This window comes from Ranitomeya variabilis, chromosome 1, assembly GCF_051348905.1.
Source record: "Ranitomeya variabilis isolate aRanVar5 chromosome 1, aRanVar5.hap1, whole genome shotgun sequence".
Lineage (NCBI taxonomy): Eukaryota > Metazoa > Chordata > Amphibia > Anura > Dendrobatidae > Ranitomeya > Ranitomeya variabilis.
Window position 1 is genome coordinate 970462791 of NC_135232.1, and position 19444 is coordinate 970482234.

The 19444-nt window shown below is 43.3% G+C and overlaps 1 protein-coding gene across 4 annotated transcripts in view; it reads left to right on the forward strand.

Annotated features, from left to right (window-relative positions):
- TRIM2 (tripartite motif containing 2) overlaps positions 1-19444 on the forward strand; it is a 141164-nt gene that overhangs the window by 60560 nt on the left and 61160 nt on the right. Inside the window, exon 1 of one of the 4 annotated variants that reach the window (XM_077279349.1) lies at positions 2233-2386. The exons of 2 other annotated variants lie outside the window; for them this stretch is intronic. The gene's annotated coding sequence lies outside the window, so the exon portion shown is untranslated. Of the gene's footprint in view, positions 1-2232; positions 2387-8625; positions 8708-19444 lie in introns of those variants that run through there. One more of the 4 variants, XM_077279353.1, reaches the window with a different exon arrangement.

The following is a 19444-nucleotide window of genomic DNA, read 5'->3' on the forward strand; positions in this document are numbered from 1 at the left end:
TGGCTTCCAGTACCATCTACATGCTGATGACATTCAGATCTACCTCTGCTCTCCAGAATCCCAGAGTGTCTATCAGCCATATCCTTCTTCTCCTCTCGCTTCCTCAAGCTCAATGTGGACAAATCTGAACTAATTATAATTATCTTTCCTCCATCTCGCATATCTTCCCTACCTGATCTATCAAAATAAATGAAATCACACTTTCCCCTGTCCCCAAAATCCGCTGCCTTGGAGTAACCCTTGACTCTGCCCTGTCCTTCAAACCGCACATCCAAGCTCACTGCACCTCCTGTCGCCTCCAGCTCAAAAAATATTTCCAAAATCCGTCCTTTCCTCAACCCTCACTCTACCAAAATGTTTGTGCATGCCCTAATCATCTCCTGCCTCGACTACTGCAACATCCTCCTTTGTGGCCTACCTTCTAACACTCTCGCACCCTTCCAGTCCGTCCTTAACTCTGCTGCCCAACTACCGGTAATTAATCCATCACCTCGCTTCCCCTCTTTCCAAATCCCTTCACTGGCTCCCAATTTCCCAGCGTATCCAGTTTAAACTACTAACACTGACCTACAAAGCCATCCATAACCTTTCTCCTCCGTATATTTCCAAATTAATCTCTCAATATCTTCCCTCACGTAATCTCTGTAATATAAGTTTATGGGTGCAAGTGACAACGCACAGCATTCAGATATCACCCAAGTGCGGTGCGATATACGCCGAAGTGGGCAGAGGAGGAGATGGAGAAATCAATTCCTCCGCAGCTCTCTGTGTGAGATGATCGGAGCACAGAGTACAGACACTCAGCTCTCGCTCGCAGCACAGCAGGAGTCGAGGATCATTAGCATATCGCATCCGATGCTCTCGCGTCAGATGCCATACGCTAGTGTGACTCCAGCTTTAGAGTTTTAGGTTCACAACATCTTGAGAGCCACTGGCTGGGGCTTATCGGTGTAGAAACTTGAAACTCCTACCAGAATACTCCTTTATCACCATATCCTTAAGGTACCTTCACACTAAACGACGCTGCAGCGATACAGACAACGATGCTGATCGCTGCAGCGTCGCTGTTTGGTCGCTGGGGAGCTGTCACACAGACCGCTCTCCAGCGACCAACGATGCCGAGGTCCCTGGGCGCTCAGTCAGTGCAGGAAGCGGACGCCGGGGGACGCGAAGGTGAGTATGTAGTGTTTGTTTTTTTACATTTTACACTGGTAACCAGGGTAAACATCGGGTTACTAAGCGCGGCCCTGCGCTTAGCAACCCGATGTTTACCCTGGTTACCATTGTAAAACATCGCTGGTATTGTTGCTTTTGCTGTCAAACACAACGATACACGCCGATCTGACGACCAAATAAAGTTCTGGACTTTCAGCAACGACCAGCGATATCACAGCAGGATCCTGATCGCTGCTGCGTGTCAAACACAACGATATCGCTAGCCAGGACGCTGCAACGTCACGGATCGCTAGCGATATCGTTTAGTGTGAAGGTACCTTTAGGATTGGTTATTATGACTTAATTGAACCAATTACTGGGGCCTCTACAGTCTGCCAGAATAGGAGTTTTTATCCTCTACCTTCACTCTCTACGGCATGCTGGAGCTCGGTACTCAGTTTCCCCAAGTAGTCCCATAGGGAATAAATTGAGTGGCGGTTGCAGGTGCGCTCTGCGATTCCATTGTAACTGGGATAAAATCAATGGTGATTGCTTGGGGGGCTTCCTGCAGTCAGACCTCCATAGAATCAATAATATATGTTCCTTAGACATCAATGTAGAAGGTCACTCTAATAAAATCTACAAAGATTATGGCAGCAGTAAATTTGGGAGGAGAAGCCCAGAGTCCTCCGAGACCAGCACCAACCACACATAATCATATACTATAGCAATAAATGAAGCAAACCGATCTAAGAAGTTTTGATAATTATGGGCGAAATCCTGTTTTCTTCTAGTTGTCGTACTGGGGGATACTGGGGATAAGTGTTTCCTGTTCTCTTAGCTATAGTCCACACATGTTTCTGCTTTTCCTGCTGGCCTGTGCAGGGGGCTGACATAATAATTACATTATATAGTCCTTGCTAGAAAACACATGACTTAATGCAGTTGTAACGAGCCAAGGGGAAGGACGTGTAATCTTTTTGCTCTTCCTTCAGAAACTGGCAGTGAAAATGTTAAGGCAAGGTAGGAGGGAATTTGTCAGCTATTTTTAATATGCAAGCGTTGATATGAGCTCAGTCTCCCATGTCACTGGAAGAAGTATGTGCTACATCACAGATGACAAATCTAGACAGGGATACATAGAGGCAGGACTTCTCGCCATCGTGTGTGCCTGCATGTAAACAAGACCCTGTCTGGGGGGACAGCTGACACCCCTGTATTGTGTCACCAGGTAAGTGAGAGCAGTGCTTACTAGCCCCTCGGGGATGGCTGTGGTGCTCCGCAGTGACGCTGTGGGGGCACGTTTTGTGGCTTCTCCCAGGAATGCCTTTGTTTTTTTGGTTGATTATATTTTTGACATGCTTGAACAGAGTATTTGTCATGGCAGCTCAGTGCTGTCAGTAGGGTGTGGTGCTCCACTGTGGGTATAGATCTCACATTCTATAAGGCGGCCAGATAAAGGCTTTGTACCGTTTCCTGTGACATTCAGCAATTCGTGCTGTGACTGCAGGAGGCGATGCTGGAGTTAGCTCAGGAAGTGAGGCAAACGTCTGGAAGACAAGGACATGACAGCTCTTTGTTGTCAATCTGAGCCAGTCCCGTCCCCCTGGCGTCAACAGTTTGTTTATGGTCCTTGTGGTATCACTGTTCTGTTATTGCGTGCAGAAAGTCAGCTTGTCTTATAGATATTGCATGGTTATTCTGAATTCACAAAACTGAGCTCACACATAACCTTCTTCTGCTAATACATAGTCTGCATAACCAGAGCGGATAGCCAGGCTATTTGTCAGGTCTCAGCAGGGTCGCCATTGAAAATTACTGGGCCCCATGAGGCCCCAAAGTCTAAGCGCCTACTCCCCGTGAGGCCCCAAAGTCTTGGCGCCTACACCCCGTGAGGCCCCAAAGTCTAGGCACCTACTCTCCCCATGAGGCCACAAAGTCTAGGCGCCTACACCCCGTGAGGCCCCAAAGTCTAGGTACCTACTCCCCATGAAGCCTTAAAGTCTTGGCGCCTACACCCCATGAGGCCCCAAAGTCTTGGCGCCTACTCCCCGTGAGGCCCCAAAGTCTAGGCACCTACTCCCCATGAAGTCTTAGGGTATGTGCACACGTCCAGATTTCTTGCAGAAATTTCCTGAAGAAAACCGGAAATTTTCTGCAAGAAATACGCATTTTTTTTTTTTGCGTTTTTTTTCCGTTTTTTCCGCGTTTTTTTTAGCATTCTGCAAGCGTAATTAGCTTGCAGAATGCTAAAGTTTTCCAAGCGATCTGTAGCATGACTGACAGGTTGGTCACACTTGTCAAACATACTGTTTGACAAGTGTGACCAACTTTTTACTATAGATGCTGCCTATGCAGCATCTATAGTAAAAGATAGAATGATTAAAAATAATAAAAAAAATAAAAAAATGCTTATACTCACCCAGACGATCTCCTCAGCGGCGTCCGTTCCTCTTCCTATAGCTGGTGTGTGCGCGCAGGACCTTCCATGACGTCGCGGTCACATGACCGCTCACGACCAATCACAAGACAGTGACGTCATCACAGGTCCTTCACCGCACAGCAGCTATAGGAACCGAAGCGGCAGCATGTAGCGGAGAGGCGGGAAAACATCGAGGGTGAGTATATCACTATTTTTTATTTTAATTCTTTTATTTTTGACCAATTATATGGTGCCCAGTCAGTGTAGGAGAGTCTCCTCTCCTCCACCCTGGGTACCAACCGCACATAATCTGCTTACTTCCCGCATGGTGTGCACAGCCCCGTGCGGGATGTAAGCAGATCAATGGACTCCTAGGTGTGCGGAATCCCCGCAATTCCGCATTTTTAATGAACATGTTGCTTTTTTTTCCGCGATGCAATTTTTTCGCGGAAAAAATCGCAACATTTGCACAAAAAATGCGGAATACACTGTAAATAATAGGAGGCATATGTAAGCGTTTTTTTCGCGTTTTTATCACGTTTTTATAGCGAAAAAACGCGAAAAATCCTGAACGTGTGCACATGGCCTTAAAGTCTTGGCACCTACTCCACATGAGGCCCCAAAGTCTAGGCACCTACTCCCCATGAGGCCACAAAGTCTTGGTGCCTACTCCCCATGAGGCCACAATGTCTTGGTGCCTACTCCCCATGAGGACAGAAAGTCTAGACGCCTACTCCCAAGGTGTTGAGGCAGTTAAGACATAAACTGGCAGGAGTATAGATTAAGTAGCAGGGATATATTAAGTGGCAGGGCTCGGTGAGGGTTGGGGGCTACAAAAAGTGGAACTAAGGCTGCTGCCTCTAGAGGTCGCTATCAGGTGCCAAGATGCAGTGCTAGCTGTTAATGGCATTTGTAAAATCCCTCACCCACTGTACACACCTGGACTCAGGCAGCACCAAGATCAGCCCCCAGACCAGATGTTAAAATTAGTTGAGACATCCCTAAATCAGACCTTGAATTAAACACTCTCTAAATAGTTACCTCTCTGTTTCTCCGGTCCTCATCACTTCCAGCATGAGGATACCTTCCAACTCTATCATTCTATGATTCTATGATATCGTATGCACCAGCATCTATTAGGAGTAGACCACGACCACAGAGCTCTCACAGGTTCAATACATTTCTGAATAAAATAATCAAGGGCTTCCATGGAGAGGGGTAATCAAATCTGTCAGGCCACCATCCCATATGTGTGTCACTGTAAGTCACTTAGTGACGGGGGAGGGGGATAATACAAAGAAGGAGAGGAAGACACAGCTTGGCAGGGGTTCTGTGCAAAGGATGAGCTAGTGGAGCACAAAGTGTTGAAATGAAAAGGAGCTGAGCTGCAGTATCTGGGAGCGGCCACTGTTCAACTCTAAACACAGTCTACATCTGGCTGGAGCTGGTGACTGCTGATTGGTACAGGTGCTGAGTGTTGGACCTCCACCCATCGGATGTTGATGACCTGTTCTATGGGGAGGTGATCAATGTCATTGTAGTGGAAAACCCCTTTAGGCTATGTTCCCACTTTGCGGTTTTTGATGCGGATCCGCATCCTTTTTCCATGCAGGGTACAGTACAATGTTACCCTATGGAAAACAAAAACCGCTGTGCCCACTTTGCGTTTTTCCGCAGGAAAATCCGCGCGGATTTTCTGCGGAAAAAAAGAAGTACCATGTCAATTCTTTCTGCGGATTCCGCAGCGGTTTTACACCTGCACCAATAGGAAAGTGCAGTTGGAAAACCACAGTGGAATCCACAGTAGAAACCGCACAAAAAACCGCAGTGAAAATCACCGCGGTTTTGCACTGTGGTTTTTGCAAATCCGCTGCGGAAAAATCCACAGTGGAATCTGCAAAGTGTGAACAAGCCCTCAAAATATTTGTAATTAGGTTTTTGCAATGTAATCTGAGAGTAGCATGATGTAGGGGCAGAGAGTCTGATTCCAGCAAAAATCTGCTGACAGATTCACTTTAATTCCATAGGAGGAGAAGCAACATTCTGCGATTTTTCTTTTGTGTGTGTGTGCAAAGACTGTATATTGAAATAATGTAGCCACATATTAACATTAACCCATTCATGACCATTGATATGTAAGTCGAAGGTAGTGTCCCTGCCTTTGATGTGGACTTGCACACCGATACCACATCCTTCCCCGCACTGACAGCAGCATTTAACACGCACCAGCTAGAAGTGCATCACAAATCCAGCAATGGGCGCCCTTGTCACATGATCGTGGGGTGCCGATGGGTTGTTATTACTGCCGAGGGTCTGTTGAAGACCCCCATGCCTGTCATTACGATCCCCCTGTGAACGCCAGCTTGTAACTGTCGTTCATAGGAGATTTTGATTTCTGCTATACATAGCAGTGCTGCATAGCGTAGTTGAATGGACGATCGCAGCTTCAAGTCTCCTAGGGGACTATTAAAAAAAGTAAAACAATTTTTTTTAACTATGAAAAAAATAAAAAACACAAAAATTCAAATCATCCCCCTTTGCCCCATTGAAAATAAAACCATAAAAAAACACATATTTGTTAACGCTGTGTTCAGAAATGTCTGATCTATCAAAATTTTAATTAAATTAATCCGATCAGTAGACGGCGTAACGAGAAAAAAAATTGAAACACAAACTTTTTTTTGACTGCTGCAGCTTTGCAATATTATGCAATAAGTGATGATCAAAACATTGTATCTACCCCCAAATGGTATCAATAAAAATAGCAGCTCAAGGCCCAAAATAAACCATCACACAGCACCAGATCCCGAAAAATGAAAATGGTACGGGTCTTGGAAAATGGCGACAAACACATTTTTTTTTACAAATTTCTGAACTTTTTTTCACCATCTAAATAAAACAAAACTATACATGTTTGGTATCTGTGTACTCGTACTGACCTGGGGAATCATATTGCCAGGTCAGTTTTACCTTACAGCGAACATACTAAATGAAAAAAAAAAAAACAATTGTGAAATTGCACTTTTTTGGCAATTTCAATGCACTTTAAATTTACCAGTACATGGTAAAATGAATGGTGTCGTTCAAAAGTACAACTCGTCCCGCAAAAAACAAGCCCTCGTATGGCCATATGCCCAGAAAAATAAAGAAAAAAAAGCTATGGCTCTTGGAAGAAAGGGAAGAAAAAAATGAAAACGAAAAAATAAGGAATATCGCTGGGTAGTGAAGAGGTTAAATATGAGTTTATAACCTTTTTCCATAGAGATCCCAAATACATATATGTTGTGCACAAGCCATTAGACATATTGAGTAAAGGTAAGAGAATGAAGTGAATGTTAGAAAAATGACATTAAAAAAGCAACAAGTAACGAGAAAAAAATCCACACCGAAGATCAGTTTCTGTGTGAAAAAATTCTGTAGCGTGTGGATCAATTTGGCAAAACAATCCAGTGTTTGTGATCCACTGAGAATTTTATATAGAAATGCCTATTTTCACTTTTGAGCTTTTTCTGGGAGAAAAACAGATGGGATAAATACTGTATATAATATGGAGTACAAGGGAGATGGATGGAAAAGTCCTAAAATGAATTCTTATTGCTGCATTCCGGCCTCATAAATGCTGCCAGTAACCCGGAACAGTGTGAACAGTGACTTATGTGAACATGGGACGTATCCAGCGCTGGGAATGGCTCACTCATTTATCTGCACATTGGTCTTTGCATTGCAGCCTCATCTCTGCCCTGAGAAAACAACTCTGACTATATGGAAGTGGAGCACTGGCTCTGCTCTATAGTGATCAACTGCATCAACTACATCCATCCTTGTAAAGTTTTATTGCATGCATTAAAGAGACAGGTTTATAGTATTATGCAAATTACCAACCACTTCTATATTCATGTAATGGACATAATGTTATTCAACATCCACAGATCACATCTGTGTCACTAACCGGCTTAACCATGTAAATGACTGTTTCCTTCATTATTTGCTTGTCACTTTTATGGCCAATTAGCTTCCACATCATATTGTTTTTATTTCTCTACTTGACCTTTGTTGTATTTAACATTTGAGTTGCAAAAAAAAGATCAATATTTTCCATGTAAAACCTCAACATACATTGGAGATCAAAAGTCTACACAGGGATTTCACTATTACAGTACAGACCAAAAGTTTGTACACACCTTCTCATTTAAAGATTGTTCTGTATTTTCATGACTATGAAAATTGTAAATTCACACTGAAGGCATCAAAACTATGAATTAACACGTGGAATTATATACTTAAAAAAAAAAGTGTGAAACAACTGAAATTCTGTCTTATATTCTAGGTTCTTCAAAGTAGCCACCTTGTGCTTTGATGACTGCTTTGCACACTCTTGGCTTTCTCTTGATGAGCTTCAAGAGGTAGTCACCGGGAACGGTTTTCACTTCACAGGTGTGCCCTGTCAGGTTTAATAAGTGGAATTTCTTGCCTTATAAATGGGGTTGGGACCATCAGTTGTGTTGTGCAGAAGTCTGGTGGATACACAGCTGATAGTCCTACTGAATAGACTGTTAGAGTTTGTATAATGGCAGGAAAAAAGCAGCTAAGTAAAGAATTTTAGAAATCCGCAGGTAAAAGGCACTGTGTTTTACCTGCGGATTTACCACGGTTTTTATGCAGATTTTGTGTGGATTCCCCTGCGGTTTCCTATTGTGGAGCAGGTGTAAACCGCTGCAGAATCCGCACAAAGAATTGACATGGGCACAGCGCAGCATGTGCACAGCGTTTTCTGTTTTCCATAGGTTTACATTGTACTGTAAACTCATGGGAAACTGCTGCGGACCCGCAGCTGCAGATCCGCAGCAAAGTCCACAACGTGTGCACATAGCCTAAAACTTCCTGGTAGACGCTTGCACTGACTTTGGTCTTGATAAAACACAGTGCACCAGCAGATGACATGGCTCCTCATACCATGACTGATTGTGGAATCTTTACACTAGACCTCAAGCAGCTTGGATTGTGACCTCTCCACTCTTCCTCCAGACTCTGGGACCTTGATTTCCAAATGAAATGCAAAATGTACTTTCATCTGAAAACAACACCTTGGACCACTGAGCAACAGTCCAGTTCTTTTTCTCCTTGGCCCAGGTAAGACACTTCTGGCATTGTCTATTAGTCATGAGAGGCTTGAGACAAGGAATGTGACACTTGTATCTCATGTCCTGGATACCTCTGTGTGTGGTGGCTCTTCAAGCAATGACTCCAGCAGCAGTCCACTCCTTGTGAGTCTATGCCAAATTTTTGAATGGCCTTTTCTTAACAATCCTTTCAAGGCTGCAGTTATCCCGGTTGCTTGTGCACATTTTTCTACCACACTTTTTCCTTCCACTCAACTTTCCATTAATATGCTTGGATACAGCACTCTGTGAGCAGCCAGCTTCTCTAGCAATGACCTTTTGTGGCTTACCCTCCTTGTGGAGTGTGTCAGTGACTGCCTTCTGGACATCTGTCAAGTCAGCAGTCTTCCCCATGATTGTGGAGCCTACTGAAACAGACTAAGGGACATTTTTAAACACTTAGGAAGCCTTTGCAGGTGTTTTTTGTTAATCATTCTAATTTACTGAGATAAATTTTGGGTTTTCATTGGCTGTAAGCCATAATTATCAACATTAACAGAAATAAACACTGGAAATAGATCACTCTGTAATGACCCTACATAATGAGTTTCACTTTTTGTATTGAAGAGCTAAAATAAATTAACCTTTTGATGACAACAGATGGAAATTATTGGCAATTATCAAGACACATTCAATAAAGGAGTGGTTCTGCAGGTGGGGACCACATACCATATCTAAGTACCAATGCTTTCTGGCTGATGTTTTGGTCACTTTTGAATGTTGGTTGTGCTTTCACACTTGTGGTAGCATGAGACGGACTCTACAACCCACACAAGTGGGTCAGGTAGTGCAGCTCATCCAGGATGGCACATCAATGCGAGCTGTGGAAAGAAAATTTGCTGTATCAGCGTAGTGTCCAGAGGCTGGAGGTGCTACCAGGAGATAGGCCAGTACACCAGGAGACATGGAGGGGGCCATAGGAGGGCAACAACCCAGCAGCAGGATCGCTACCCCAGCCTTTGTGCAAGGAGGAACAGGAGGAGCACTGCCAGAGCCCTGCAAAATGACTTCCAGCAGGCCACAAATGTGCTTATGTCTGCACAAACGGTTAGAAACCGACTCCATGAGGCTGGTCTGAGTGCCCGACGTCCACAGATGGGGGTTGTGCTTACAGCCCAACACAGTGCAGGACGATTGGCATTTGACACAGAACACCATGATTGTCAAATCCGCCAATGGCGCCCTGTGCTCTTCATAGATGAAAGCAGGTTCACACTGAGCACATGTCACAGACGTGACAGAGTCTGGAGACGCCGTGAATAGCAATCTGCTGCCTGCAACATCCTTCAGCATGACCGGTTTGGCAGTGGGTCAGTAATGGTGTGGGGGGGCATTTCTTTGGAGGGCCGCACAGCCCTCCATGTGCTCGCCAGAGGTAGCTTGACTGCCATTAGGTACCAAGATGAGATCCTCAGACCCCTTGTGAGACCATATGCTGGTGCGATTAGCCCTGGGTTCCTCCTATTGCAGGACAATGACAGACCTCATGTGGCTGGAGTGTGTCAGCAGTTCCTGCAAGATGAAGGCATTGAAGCTATGGACTGGCCCGCATGTTCCCCAGACCTTAATCCGATTGAACACATCTGGGACATCATGTCTTGCACCATCCACCAACGTCACGTTGCACCACAGACTGTCCAGGAGTTGGTGGATGTTTTAGTCCAGGTCTGGGAGGAGATGCCTCAGGAGACCATCCGCTGCCTCATCAGGAGCATGCCCAGGCATTGTAGGGAGATCATACAGGCACATGGAGTCAACACACACACGAGTGAACATCATTTCCTTGTCTTGAGGCATTTCCACTGAAGTTGGACCAGCCTGTAATTAGATTTTCCACTTTGACTTTGAGTATCATTCCGAATCCCTCCATAAGATATTCATTTTGATTTACATTGATCATTTTTATGTTTTATTGTTCTCATCGCATTCCACTATGTAATGAATAAAGATTTGCAACCAAAATATTTCATTCAGTGATATCTAGGATGTGGTATTTTAGTGTTCCCTTTATTTTTTTGAGCATGTTTTTGGTATGTTTTGTATTATTTATAGTTATATTTATATACAGTGATATAAAAAAAGATACACACCTCTGTTAAAATACCAAGTTTTTTTGTGATGTAAAAGAATCATGCCAAAAACAATCATATCAGAACTTTCTCCACCTTTATTGTCACCCATCTGTACACTTCAATTGAAAAACAAACTGAAATCTTTTTGGGTGAAAAAGTAAAGAAATAAAAGAATGTGGCTGAATAAATGTGCACACCCTTGAAGGGAATCTGTCAGCAGGTTTTTGCAATGTAAGCTGACAGCACTATGAGGTAGGGACAAAGACCCCTATTCCAGCAATGTATCACTTATTAAACTGGGTGCAACAGTTATGATAGTCGCAGTTTTCTCTGCTTCAGATTCAGCAGAGCTCAGTTGATGACCTTTGTATAACCCGCCCACACCACATCTTTCTATGTACAGTGTATAGAGACAGAGAGCTGCTAATCAGTGCTGGGGGTGTGGCTGGACTAGGAGGCACATGCCAAGTTGTCCTTTAATGATAATCTCCTGCTGATAAAACACGTATCGTATTGAAATAGCAAAATCTTTACCCACTCTTCCATGCACTAGTGTTCCCCTGTGGAATCCCCTGAGTACAGTGCCCTCTTCAGGTCAACCCACATATTTTCAAATGGATTTAGACCTGGTCTCTGGCTGGGGCATTCCAATACTTAGATTTTTTTTTCAGGTGAAGCCATCATTTTGTTGATTTGGAAATATGTTTAGGGTTATTTATTGCATTATTGTGCATGGCGTCTCAATGGTTAGCATTGCAGCCTTCTAGTGCCGGCGTCCTGGTGTCAAATCCCACAAAGCACAACATCTGCAATGAGTTTGTATGTTCTCTCCATGTTTGCATAGGTTTCTTCCGGGTTCTCTGGTTTCCTCCCACACTCCAAAGACATACTGACAGGGAATTTATATTGTGAGCCCTATTGGGGACAGCAATCATAATGTATGTAAAGTGCTGCGGAATATGATTGCGCTATTTAAGCAATGCATAATAAAATACAGCTTTTTAGCAGAGGCCTAAAAGCTTTGATGCAAAATTGACTAATATTTGGAAGTGTTCATATGTCACGGCATTGCAGGATATCCCGGGGCTAGAAGCTCCTTTCATATCTCTAAAGCTAGGGGCACCCTAGCTATGTCTTCTCCCCGTATTTCTTCTGATGGTGAAAACACCGTGGCTACGTGCCTTACTGAGCTCCTGAATCTGCGTTTATCTTTCTGCTCCCCCACAGGGAAGTATGGAGTTGTGTATATGAATACACAAAACCAGACTAACAAGGAAAGATGTAGAGGGATAAATGAAAATCCCAGTCATACAAATATGCTCTCACAAACAATAGAGTGGAACACCGGGAAGTACATGGATGAAGAACCAAATAGTAGAGGATGAGGGTATGCACACAGACAAATCACCACTCTGTCCCCTGAAAAACACTCCAAAAAATTCCTGCTTGCCAGAGGCAAGTATATATAGCAGAGGGTAGTGGCAAACACTGAACAGCTGAGACCATCAAAGCAGAAAAGCCTACAGGAGCTCTCAGCAGAACAGCTTAACCCCTGCATTGCTAGCAGAAACCTGGACAGTATAATATGACGATGAAGTGCTTCTAATCAGTGCAGGAGTACGAGAAATCAGACAGCGCGGTCTTCTGGCTCTTTTCTATCACGGTAAACCCGTGACAGCATAATTCAATCCATCTTGACTAAAGCCCCAGTTCCAGCTACTGAAAAACAGTGATACAGCATAATCCTGCCCCCACCTTTCTTCACTGTGGGTATGGTGTTCTTTGGTGACGCACAGCATTATCTTTGCGCCATACATACCTTTTGGAATTATGGCAAAAAGTTCAACTTTATCAGTGTATAACATGTTTACTCACATGCTCTTGACAGACTTAAAGTAGATTTTGGCAAAACACAGCCTGGCTTTGATGTTTTTCTTTGTAAGAAAAAGCTTCTATCGTGCCACCTTACCCCACAGGCCAAATATAAGAACTATACAGGAGATTGTTGTCACATGGCAGTACGCAAACAGTACTAGTCACAAATTTCTCTAGCTCCTTTAATGTTGCTGTAGACCTCTTGGCAGTCTCCCACACTAAATTTTTTATTGTCTTTTCATTAATTTGTGAGGGACGTCCAGTTCAAGGTAATGTCACTGTTGTGGCAAATTTAAACCACTTCTTGATGACTATCTTCACAGTGGTCCATGGTACATATAATGCCTTGGAAAAAAAATTGTACCCTTCTACTAACTGATAACTTTCATCAATGAGATCCCTTTGCTGTGTTGTAAGCAGTTTATGGATCATGGCTTTTTCTGTAAAATGCAACTAAGAAAATGTCAGGAACATCCTACTAGAACAGCTGAACTTTATGTGGGATTATTCAGAATCACTGTAAATGATGGTAGCTGTGTACTGACTAATATTTTACATGAGTTTAAAGGGGATTGACTATTTCTGAAATCAACTAAATCCTTTGTTATAAGAGGGTGCTTACACTTATACAACCACATTATTGTAGTTTTGTTATTTTTATTTTACCCCTTAAAATTATTTCACTTTCTTTCTCAATGGATTTGTGTAGATCATGCATGACATTAAGGCCTCCTTCATACCTCCTAATATTTCTGATACTAGAAAAAAACAGTACCGGAGATATCCTTGTTCGTGTATTTTATATATGTGACATACGTGTGACAACCGTGTGCTGCATCAGTATCACATGTACCGGCCCCTGAGAAATGCCGACACACTTTGCGCTGTTCTCAGCTGACGGGTGCTGGAGACAATTCACATCATTGTCGCCTACTTCTCCTTGTGATCAGCAAGAGTAGGGGACAATGTTGAGTTATATTTAGCAACCAATGTCTAAATAGAGTGTAAAATTATGAATAAAATAAAAAAAATCACATTATACTCACCTTAGCACCTAATACCCTGAAGCCATTGTCCCCTGTAAACAAACAAAAATAAAAAACAACAATATCCCTTACCTGTCCGAAATTGAAAATATCCGGTGGCCTGAAGCGACCATTGATGCTGAAGAGCAGAAGAGAATGACTCGCTGCAGCGAAAGTGGGCCTCACGGTGAAGGTCGGTGACCTCAATGAAATCATCACAGTTCACCATGAGAAATCATGCTACCACTCACGCTGATGAGCAAATGTCACACAAATGGATTACATCGTGGGTCTCTATGCAGTCTTTCAATTTCCCTTGCTCTTGCTGATCTAAGTGCGAGCAGAGGACAATGATGTGAGCTGCCTCCAGCACCCAGCGCCGGGGATCAGCGTGATCAGTACCGCTGATTCCCAGGCACCGGTACATGACGGATCCTTAAAGGGGTTGGTTACTTAATCTTTATTATCACTTACTAATACAGAAGTATTACCAGATCTCCTGCACTTGACTGCACAGATCTCATATTCTGACTGCTGATGGAGGAGCAGTGACCAGGCCTGTAATCTGCATTCCCATATAATGTGTTTTTCTATTGGAGGCGACTGATTATGTTGGTTGTGCAATATACAGGTACATGTGACACGGTTCTCAATATTTTTGCTGATAAAGAAAAATGTGAAGTCACTCCTGCTGTTTCCCTGTAGATAACATGGTATTCCTTTTTACACTTATCTTCTGAAACAAAAGCAAATTGCTGTAATACATTTTGCAGGAGCAATGTCAATGAATAATTAAGCATCCCACAGTACGACTTCCTAAAAATCTCTTCCAAATCTATCTGGGATTTAAATGCTTATTTGCTGCCAATTAAAAAGTAAGAGTGACCTACATAGACTGAATATTACCATCTCATGCAACATTTTGTTTCTGATGATCACATTGGTGTCTTTGTACCTTGAATGAACTGTGCTTGTTTCTGAAACTAATAACAGTTATTTTTGTGATTTTTCTGACCTAGTGCATGGTGCAACATCTTCACCATTGAATATACAGTATGTATTAAAGTATCTCCCAAATATCAATTATTTGAATATTGAAAACCAGCAAGGAGTTCATGGACCTTGTAAAAGTACAAGGACACCATACTCTCTGGTGATTTATCGTTTTGAAGAGTAACCATAGACTCCTTTCCAGGACGGGTTGAGGCAGCTATGTTGATGTTCTGCAGCATCTGTGGGACATTGGTATAAGACTAGATCATTTCTCATATTTCTGAAAATTACAGCAGTCCTGCTTTCGTCACATGGTGAATGAGCCCATCGCATGGGGAAAGTTTTTTCCCAGTTGTGGTGCTAAATATACAGCTCTCAGTCAGAGCCATAATATTCCATGGTCAATAAAGCCTCATGGACATGGCCATGGCTTTCTGGCTGGGATCCACTTGTGTAGGCAAACATAAATGTCAAACCTTTGACCCTATTGTTTAGATGAGATTTTTATGTAGCTGTCTAACATCAGCCGTACACCCGGCACTTTCTCACGGTGCACGTAACATAAACCTTAGAATCTGTACTTTAGTTTAGACAAAGTTCATGGCAGAAAATAATGTCCTTGAAATGGGTAAGGGTTTGCTATTTGAGTCACTGGGAAAAATTGTCCTATAGTAATTCTTCTGTAATTTTTTTTTCAATATTATTTTTTTTTACTGGTAAAAAAAAAAACTCCATGAATTTTGACAATGTTTTATTGCAGTTTGCTTAATGTATGCCATGGGTCTCAATAGGTGGACGGATGGCTTGGCATCCATCCTGAAAGTGGCCATTGTCAGGCGCATAACTCCTGAGCGTATACGGCAAACAATATGGGCCCAAGTGATTATGATTGATGTTGCCTACGCCAGCTTTGATGAAGGGCTCTCTGGAGTACGATGTTCCAAATGGCATTACACAGCATATTACTAAATAAACCTTAACTGTACCCTTATCCAAAGATTCATAATAAGTAGACAGAACACGTTGACCTAGTGGAAAAAGTTTGACCATGGCCTTTATTAAAACCTAGGCTATGTGCACACGTCCGGAAAGTATGCAGAAATTTCCTGAGAAAATCCTGAGGTTTTCCGCAGGAATTCTGCACGCGTTTTTGTCACGTTTTTATCACTTATTTTGCACGTTTTTTTGTGTGGATTTTGTGCTGATTTGTCACGTGCATTCATCACAAGCAATAATATAGTGGGAAATCCGCTTTAAATCCGCACAATTAATGAACATGCTGCGTATTTTTCCGCATGCTTTTTTTTTTTTTTTTGGAAAAAACGCAACATGTGCACAAAAAATACGGAAACCATTAAAAATGATGGGATGCTTAATGTATGTGTATTTTAAGCTTTTTGCCGCAGAAAGCCGCCGAAAAAACGGGCAAAAAACGTGAAAAATCCGCAAATAATCCGGAACGTGTGCACAAACCCTCAATAGATAACCGTAAAACAAATTATGTAATAATCTACTTATAGCCAAAACCGCGGCTTAGCCATAGTTTTCAGTTCCCTGAAAGACCGACCCGCAGGCCGTGACAAATACTAAATCAATGGGGCGGGAAGGTGGGGCAGCACTTCTGATATGGCAGCTGCCCTCTTAGCTCCCCATATTTACTAATACTTTGCCCTATCAGCGGGCTTCGCAGGAGCGAGAAACACAATCTTCCCCTGTAGCCTATCTATACTTTCTCTTCCCCCTATGGAATAACAGGAACAACTTGGGGGCAAACTTTCCCACCATTTAACCCTTCAGGAGAGGAATACAAATACATGGTAATGCCATGTATTACCCTCCTGATGGTCCACGTCTTGCCATTCATTAAGAGACCACTTAATGAAAATTAATTATCTTCTCAGTGGCGTGTGCTATCATGCTCCTCACCAGAAATTCTACTAGTAACAATTTAGGTGAACATAATGCCTACATTAAACAGGCATCACCCATCAAAAGTCACCGAACCTTTGTGCAAATCGGCATTGGGCAAACGTAGTGAGGTTTAAAAGTGGTTTACACCAGTTTACTGGCAAAAACACTTTGATGAATGGCCTCCTATGTGTACATAGTCTTATTTCCTGCATCAGCTGATAATCATATGACATGGTGTGATTGGCTGCAGTGGTTATGTGAATGATGTATGGCATCTGAATACTATAGAAGGGGAACATTGTAGTGACAGTATAGGATTTTTGCTTAAAGTGAACCGGTCAGCAGGATTGTGCTCATTAACCTATACACAGTGTCAGGTTGGCGCTATTAGGCCGGTGTCACACTAGGCGTAAGACAATACGGTCCGTTTTTTACGGCCGTAATACGCAGAAAAGTCCCCAAAATAGTGATCCGTATGTCATCCGTAGGCAGGGTGTGTCAGCGTATTTTGCGCATGGCATCCTCCGTATGTAATCCGTATGGCATCCGTATGGCGATATTTTCTCGCAGGCTTGCAAAACCGACATCTAATGGATTTATGTGCTCAAATGTTCATTAAAACATATATACAGTATGTATATATATATATATATATGTCATTGAGACACACACATATATATATACTGTATTTGTATTTAATTTAGCGCGAGATATGTGAAAAGCCGGTAATTCAATTGCCGGCTTTTCATTTCTCCTTCACAAACCCGACATGATATGAGACATGGTTTACATACAGTAAAGCTCTACTGTTTACATACCAAGCTCTGGCACCGGCACTCCAGAGCGGAGCGTGCGGCTGCATAGTAACACATGGAGCTGCACGCTCCGCTCCGGAATGCCGGCGCCAGAGCTTGGTTTTCACATGCGAGACACGGACGTGTTTCTTGCAAATGGAAAAGAGCTCTAAGGCCGGGTTCACACTGGCGTTTTAAACGGCCAAGTGCAATGCGATAAAAAATCGCATTGCACTCGGACCAATGTTCATCTATGGGGCAGCTCCCACCAGCCGACTTTTTGTCGGCCATTTTCCTCGGTCCTTGGACACGCTGCGATTGTCTCGGACCGAGGAAAACTCTGGGCGCCCTCGCACCCATATAAGCCTATCGGTGCGAGTGAGACAACGCACATCACTCGGATATCATCCGAGTGACGTGCGTTATAAACGGAACCCAGCAATGGAGGAGATGGAGAAATTCATTTTTCCGCCTCCTCCGCAGCTGTGCTCCGATCCTCCCTGTGCGAGAGAATCGGAGCACAGACGCATGACACTCATTAGCATCGGATGCAATATGCCAGTGTGACCCCGGCCTAATTCATGAACTCTCCAATTGCTCCTTCTAATAAGTCATTACCAGCACTGCCCTTTAGATTCTGCTTCAGATGTACTGTAAATAATTGCACTGAAATTAATCACTACAAACCAATTTCACATATATATTTTTAATTGACTATATAAATGTTTAGATATTTATGTGAAGGATTTTATTTTCATCATAGCATTAACGTTGCCTATATGTATTGGTAAGTTTACAAGTGCTATGCATATATCTGCCATTCACCTTCACTTTATTATCCGTTTTATTATCCAGGAATGAATAAGCACCAATCTCTGGGTGAACATCATCTTATGGCCAGGGAAGGAAGATATGAGAATATATTCCTTTTATGACAGCTGTGAAGATATTTATATAACATATATATATATATATATATATATATATATATATATATATATATATATATATAGCTGTGCATCTTGAATCATTTGTATCAAGCAGCTGAATAGGGGCCACAGTACCACCCACAGGCACAACAGCGACAAAGCAAGTCACAAAAACTCCAACTGGTTCTGACTTTTTGCAGCTAAGGCTACTTTCACACTAGCGTTAACTGCAATACGTCGCAAATGCGTCGTTTTGCCGAAAATACGCATCCAGCAAAAGTTCTTGCTGGATACGTTTTTTCGTCATAGACTAACATTAGCGACGCATTTGCGACGCATTGCCAAACGTCGCGTCCGTTTTGCGACGCTTGGGCGTGTGTTAGCGGACCGTCGGGAGAAAAAAACCTTACATGTAACGTTTTTTGCTCCCGACGGTCCGCTTTCTCCGACCGCGCATGCGCGGCCGGAACTCCGCCCCCACCTCCCCGCACTTCCCCGCACCTCACAATGGGGCAGCGGATGCGTTGGAAAAATACATCCGCTGCCCCCGTTGTGCGGCGGAGACCACGCTAGCGTCGGGAACGTCGGCCCGACGCACAGCGACGGGTCTTTCCCGACGCTAGTGTGAAAGTAGCCTAACTGGTCGCCGCACCAAGGAAGTCGCAATGCAACCCCATCCACTTTCCTTGTTCTCCAGTGTAGCAGCAGCATACAGCGATCCTTGTCTGCCCGGCCTGTGTTGTTGCCATAGTCACTCTGTAGCCCCAGACATTTTAGGGTATGTGCACACCTTGCAGAAAGGTGTGTGGATTTTTCCACACCGATTTTGGTAAATCCGCAGGAAATCCGCACTGAATTCCCACTATTTTTTTGCGGATTCCACCTGCAGTTTTACACCTGCGGATTCCTATTATGGAGCAGGTGTAAACGGCTGCGGAACCCGCACAAAGAATTGACATGCTGCAGAATAAACAACGCAGCGTTTCTGCTAATTTTTTTCCGCAGCATGTGCACTGCGGATTTGGTTTTCCATAGGTTTACATGGTACTGTAAACTCATGGAAAACTGCTGCGAATCCGCAGCGGCCAATCCGCAACGTGTACTGTGCA